This window comes from Rutidosis leptorrhynchoides, chromosome 4, assembly GCF_046630445.1.
Source record: "Rutidosis leptorrhynchoides isolate AG116_Rl617_1_P2 chromosome 4, CSIRO_AGI_Rlap_v1, whole genome shotgun sequence".
NCBI classification, from domain to species: Eukaryota; Viridiplantae; Streptophyta; class Magnoliopsida; order Asterales; family Asteraceae; genus Rutidosis; species Rutidosis leptorrhynchoides.
Window position 1 is genome coordinate 392,174,997 of NC_092336.1, and position 7,260 is coordinate 392,182,256.

Below are 7,260 nucleotides of genomic sequence, written 5' to 3' on the forward strand. Positions count from 1 at the left end.
TATATATATATATATAACCTTAAATACTTCGTTTCAGATACTACATCATTAACTTCAAGAAATTAGTTTTTTTTAAATAAAAATAATTAATGCTATAAAACAAACACAAATCATCAATAGATGATAAGCCGACAAGAATACAAACCCAAAACATAGTTAGAGAGACTGAGAACTAGAAAACGAAAATCTAACCGCTAATATCTACCTACGATCCGAACCGAGATTAAGGACCAAACAACCAAATACAATCCACATTACAAGCAGTGACGGAAATACAAATTTTTTCACCGGGGGATAAATTTTTTTAAAAGTGTATCAATTTTTTTGGCAAACTATGGATGTTTTTGTGTAAAATATGGAGGTTTTTGGTAAAATAGGAAGGTTTTTGAGCAAATACTGAGACTTTTGAAAAAAATATGGAGGCTTTGAGGGCAAAATAGGAAGACTTTGGACAAAAAAAAAATTCACTAAGTAAAAAATCAAAAAATTCTAAAATCTTGCATTAAAAATTTCGAATCCACTAGGAGCGGGTACCCCGCTTCTCTCTTACTACTTCCGCCCCTGATTACAAGCATAAACAGAGACAAACCGCAACCAAAAGACTAAAAAAACGAGAACGAAACAAACTTAAACAAAATAAACAATTAAACAAGTATTATCTAAAGCTCAACAGACAAGAAAATGAAAAGGAATCGGCCAAAGACCTAACGATCCAAAGCATCCCGTTTTACCACTTTGCCATTAACTTTGGGAGTGGCAAATTATAAAGGAGGGGGAGGTTTTTCTTCAGGATTTCCGCGATTAGTTGCCAAGCAACTCGGGACCCGCGATTAGTAGTCAAGCAACTCGGGTTCGATTCTTAAAGTTTTCTACCTAGCGTGCGTGGGTGCAAATGAGAGCATTTTATGATTCTCAAGCCGTTAAAAAAAATTATAGAGTACTCAGTAAAATTCAAGTCAACATCTGAGATATATAATTCAAACAACCATTTGCCTACTTTGTTGAATTAAGTTGTATGGCTGAACTAACTTTATTGAATTATAACACAAAAGAAATGTTCTATCTTTTTGGTACCACCTGACATTATAAAATTCGATAAATTACTTCTAAATTATCATATGATAAAGTTCACTTGTTGCCATGGCGAATTCAGAATTCAAACTCAGAGGGGTTTTGAATTTTTTTCATAAACAAATCATATCTTAAAAGTATTTTAGTGGCTATATATTTACCTTTAAAACCCCATGTATATAGATCCTAAAAACGTATAAGGCTCTATCATTAAATTTACTTGTGGTGTTCTACACGCAGGGGCGGAAATATGTGCGGGCAAGGTGGGGCGTCCGTCTCTAGTGGATTTGTAATTTGCAGTATAAAAATTTTGGATTTTTCGATTTTGCCCAAGGTGGATTTTTTTCCCTCATAAGTCTCTGTATTTTGCCCCCAAAATCTCTTTATTTTGCCCAAAAAACTCCATATTATGTCAAAAAAAACCTCCATATTTTACCCAAAAAATTGCTACGCTTTTAAAAAAAATTTCGCTCCCCGTGAAAAAAATTTCTGCTTCGCCACTGTCTATACGTACAAATTAAAGACTACTTTATAAATAAATATTTTAAACTAATAGTGACATGGTACCCCTAGCCAATTGCATAGATCCACCTTGTTTGTTGCTTTACCAGCCATGTTTGTCGTAAATTACGTAATAACCTATAATTTTCTTTTCTCGAAAAAACGATAACATTAGTGATCGATTCGGAGATCAACTCGTACAGCCGATACAGTAAGGTCCTAAACGAGCTCTAACTACTACACATCAATCCTAATCAAACGGTTGCCCAACAGGGTGAGAAATACGTGTTTTTCAAATGATCAAAATACAACTGAAGTTATAACAGAAGGAACACTACAATACCGGCGACACTACACATGACAGATAAAGTAAATGGACAAATAGTGTCAACAGTCGGGAGAACGCCGACCGCCAACACAAAAATGGAGCGCCACAGATTATCCTTAGTCGTCAAAAACATCAACCATCCCTTCAAGAAATGCATCCTCCCCCTGGTCAAGGCCAGATCTCCAATAGGGAGATCGTAGCCTGGTCTAAACCAGAAGAAATCACCGAGGAGGAACCGACCTGCAATATAAACACAAAACAAACCGAAGCCCCGAAACCCAAAGAACTAGTAGCCCGCCAGAATGAAGTCGGATAAGCCCACAGAACCAAGAAACCACCGAACCGGAACCCATGAGCGAGAGAACGTCATAGTGGAGACAAGAAATCAGTACCCGGAACAAATCTGACCAAACTCCGGCAAAGAAAACCGTCGGCCGGAAAAAGATAAAAACGGCCACCAACACCTGTGTTACCTCCAGGACCTAAGAATACACCACAAATTAATCACAGCGGAACCCGAAAAAATCACCTGAGAACCAACACGGCACTCGTCTCCTGGATCTTGAATAGAGAGCCTTCGGAGTACGGATTTCGATAAAGAAAAACAAATACCGATGACACCTCACCAACCCAACACCTGAGAACCTAACCTGAACCACCAAAAAGCACAATTAAGACAACATATGGTCGAGAGAATGTCGAGCCACATACCATTGGCTACAGTCATACCTCCGGTGAGATCCAAAGAGGTAGATCGGTCGCCGGAAAGGGTGAAGACGAGGCAGCCGTCAAATAAAAAAGAAAACATCATAGGAGGAGGATCCCCATCATAAAATGCCACACTGTCGCCAGATCGGCGGATGTGGGTCGCTATCGTCTAGGAAAACATTAATGACGCTGGAGAAGGAAAGGAAAAACGAAGAGGCCTCAACCACCAACGAGATGCCGATAGTTAGTGAAGAGAAACGTACCTGAAGACCTTAAAACGGCTGAAGGATCGCCGAAAAAGTGTATGCGACGCGGAAAATGAAAAAAATGGAATGGTGAGCTAGGGTTTTGCCAAGAGTGAGAGTACGAGTCGAGTATGTAAGGATACGTAATGACCTATATAATCGGTCAACACCGGCATTAGTTTATGACTTACCTTGTTCAACCATTTCAACATTTATTTTAATCACTTGTAGAAAACTAGATTTTTGTGTAACGACCCTGGAATTTCCAACTTATATTATTAATATTTATTATTAATACTTGCACTTTAATAAATGTATTTTTATACATTTTACTTGTCACCGTATTTGACTTTCCATGCCCCGACTCGTCTTTTCGACACGTACTTTTCACGAATAATATTTTGAATATTATTTACATTCATGATTAATTATTATTACTCATTTCTAATTAACTAATGTAAGTAGTTAATTACTTGGGCTTTATTTATTTAATTGTTGCATACTTACTTGGACTTGGGCTTTTATTAATGGACTTGAACTTGGAAGCCCACCCTACTTTTCTTATTGGACTAGTTGTGAGCCCACTATATTACTAGTAACTTATTAATGTTAAGCATGGATTAATTAAGTTAATGAGGAGACAAATGTTGTAAGCATGCTTACACCTCTTTCCCATGCATTTAACTTATTACCCATCCTAGCATACACCATCATCCCATGCTTGAAAGTTGCACATTGACTTCCCTTTTGAGCTCCTTATACCATCGGCCTATAGTGGGGAGAAAGGGAGTTCCATTTTTTTTTTTTTTTGATACTTATATGCTAGCTTACAATCTCATTTCACACACAACATACTTGCACTCTATTTTCTCTAGTTTTTCTCTCTAGTTTGTAAGTATTATATCTTTTTCTTTCTTCTCTTTTTTCCTTTGAAAAACCGCCACTAGCATCATCATTCTTACTTGTTTTGTTACTTGTTGTTTGTTGTTGTTAAAGATCAAGTTATCTAGCTTGTATCTTCATGTAATCTTGTTACTTCCATCTTTGTTTGATGAAGAACCAAGAACAAGGATCTAAGTTTCTATAACTTATGGTTCTACACTTCAATGTTATAAAGATCTAAAGCTCATAAGTTTTGAGATCTTACTTGTGTTCATGTTTTGTAGACTTAAGGTTTACTTTCCTAAGATCCAAACATTGATTTGAATCTTCTTAAGTATGAAACAAACATGAATTATTACTTGTAACTTTAGTTTATTTCTTTCTTTTGTAAGCATATTAAATTTGTGATGTTGTTATTTTGGTCAAGTATTACAAGTTAAACTTGATCTCATATTTCTTGAAACTAAAGTTAAACTTTGTAAGTTCAAGAACATGGAAGTTAAACTTTCTAGTTATAAATTCATACACTTATGTTGGATCTAAGTTTCTATAGCTTATGGTCTTCTAATTTTGTCTAAAACAAGAGCTTATAAGCTTATATACATTTTACAAGATAAAAATCTAAGTTTCATAGCTTATGGTTTTGTTAAAGTAAAGATCCAAGTTCTATAACTTAGGGTTTAACTTAAAAACACTAGATCTAGACTTTCTAGTCTAGGATCTTTTAGATCTAACTAATATCTAAGTTCTACAACTTAAGATCTTGTTTATTTAGTTTACTTTCAAGTTTATAGCTTAATATTATTATTAGAACTCATGTATTTGTCGGATCTAAGATCTTGATGTAACTTTGGTTCATCAACCTTCATACAACCCTTAAATGTGTTGTGCTACTTATCTTAGAAATACACTAGTGTTATTATGGTCAAACCTTGGTTAATATGATGCAAACCCATCATCGAGTTGTACACTTGAAGCTACACGCATCAAGGATGAGAACCGTGATGAGCATCAAGCTCCAAGAACCCACCGGAACACATTTCTTGCTGTTTTCTGGGTCTGATCACTAACCTGGGCTACTGTAAAAGTTGATTTCTAGTTATCTCGGTCCGATTAGATGATTTTCTGTTTAGGCCTCATCTTAATCCGAGTTACGGTTTAGGATTTATGGCCTTCCGAAAGTCACTACACCCTTTTAACGTTGTGCTGAAATTTCTGACCTACTCGTACTTAAACCGTCACCACGGTTAAACGAAGACGATTTTGGTTCTAGAAATTGGTCAGCAACTAGGGGACTCATATACGGAGTCATGGCCACTGGTCTCACCTCATTTCAGTTTGTATAGAGGTCGTGGCAACTGAACGAAGTCAGCCTTTGTTTCGAACTCTATTCTTTATTGAAACTTACTTTACACTTTTTGATTAATGATGAATGATGATGATACTTAAGACCTAATTTACATACTTTTAAACCTTTGGGAACGATTTACTAACTTAGTAACTTTTGACTTAGGTTGAGGACCTTTCGGACCAACTACTTGTTTACTTATCTCGTACCGACTTTACTACTTTTCACTGTGAGTTATAGCATCCCTTTTTACTTTAATTATTTTAGGAACTGAGAATACATGCACGTTTTATGTTTTACATACTAGGCACGAGTACTTAAACTTATTATATATGTGGGTTATACAACGGCATAAATTTTCCCCTTAGCTCGGTAACGTTTAGTCATTGGTCTTTGAACCGGTGAACGCGAATCTTAGATATGGATCCATAGGGTTTGACATCCCCACTAGTGCTAGTAAGCGCTAGCATTTAATGGGTGTTTAATACTTCATAAACATACGCACTCGCCAAGTGTACTTTTAGGGGGTGATATTACGTTAAGTTAGTTACCAAGTGCCCACGGTTGAACATATACTTTTCATACTGTTTTGAAATATGAAATCTCGTGGCCTACCTTACATTACTGTTATACTTAAACTATAGCTCACCAACATTCGTGTTGACGTTTTTAAGCATGTTTTCTCAGGTGCTTAGAGGTTTGGTTGCTTCTGATGTTGTAGTACTGCTGTGTAGACACCCGCTGCTTCTGTTAGAGATGTCTTCGCATGAAACATTTATTTTTCATTCAAACTATGTTACTTTTGAAACAATGAATTTGTAACGACTTACGGGTCTCGTACTCATGTTAATTGCTTCTATTCGTAGAAGCCCACTTTTGTATGTTAAACATTTGACGTTGGTTATGACGTCACCTTTTCTCATGAATGCAAACTTATTTTAAAACAGCATATAGTGTTTGAACTTGTGATAATCCTGTTGTTGATGATCCGTACACGTTAATTTTATACGGGGCATCACATTTTGTATGAAGAATAATTGTACAATAATGACTAAATATCAGTAATATGTTTTCTTTATTTATATAACTAATATTATTATCTAAACTATTTGTGATTTTAGGGTTATCCAACAAACTATTTTAGTGGAACTGGATATTCTAAGTAGAAAGCGATCGTGATCCATTCATACTCTATAATGAATTCGGTGAAGTGTGGAGTACACGTTCATAAAGAGTTAGATGAATTATGGGAGTTGGAAATAAACTTGGTTAATTTAGAACAGGCTTTGTTGTGCTTGAAATAATCTTCCTGGGTGAAACAACCCGCCAAATTCCATTTAACGGCGTGCTAGTCATTAGGTCCCACAGTAACGGATACTCCCTCTATATTAGACATTTTTCAAAAGATTCGCACTTGTAATTCCAAAGTTTTCTAATACATTAGAGTTACCATAAAAGTAAATGATTAAAAGTAACAGAACCGATTTCACGATGTTTAAGTATTTAAAATCCTAAATGCGAATAATCAATGTTTTAAAATAACAACTGGATCTCCAGTTATGCAGTATGCGACCTCTAAGCAAACAGCGGAAGCAAATCATCTAGTACATCGAGAATAAGACATGCTAAATGTAAAGACTCATCCTAATCCATCCGGACGAAGTCCATATCGATTATAAATGATTCACAACAGTTGATTACATCGCGAGGTACTTGACCTCTATATGATACATTTTACAAACATTGCATTCGTTTTTGAAAAGACAATCTTTCATTACATCTAAATTTGACGGCGTGCATACCATTTTATAATATATCTAACTATAACTGACTTAGTAATATTCTTGATGAACTCAACGACTCGAATGCAACGTCTTTTGAAATATGTCGTGAATGACTCCAAGTAATATCTTTAAAATGAGCAAATGCACAGCGGAAGATTTCTTTCGTACCTGAGAATAAACATGCTTTCAAGTGTCAACCAAAAGGTTGGTGAGTCCATTAGTTTAACATAAATAATCATTTCATAATTTTAATAGACCACAAGATTTCATATTTCCATTTCTCATAAACATACGTCCCGTGCATAGAGATAAAAATATCATTCATATGGATTGAACACCTGGTAACCGACATTCACAATATACATATAAGAATATCCCCATCATTCCGGGATC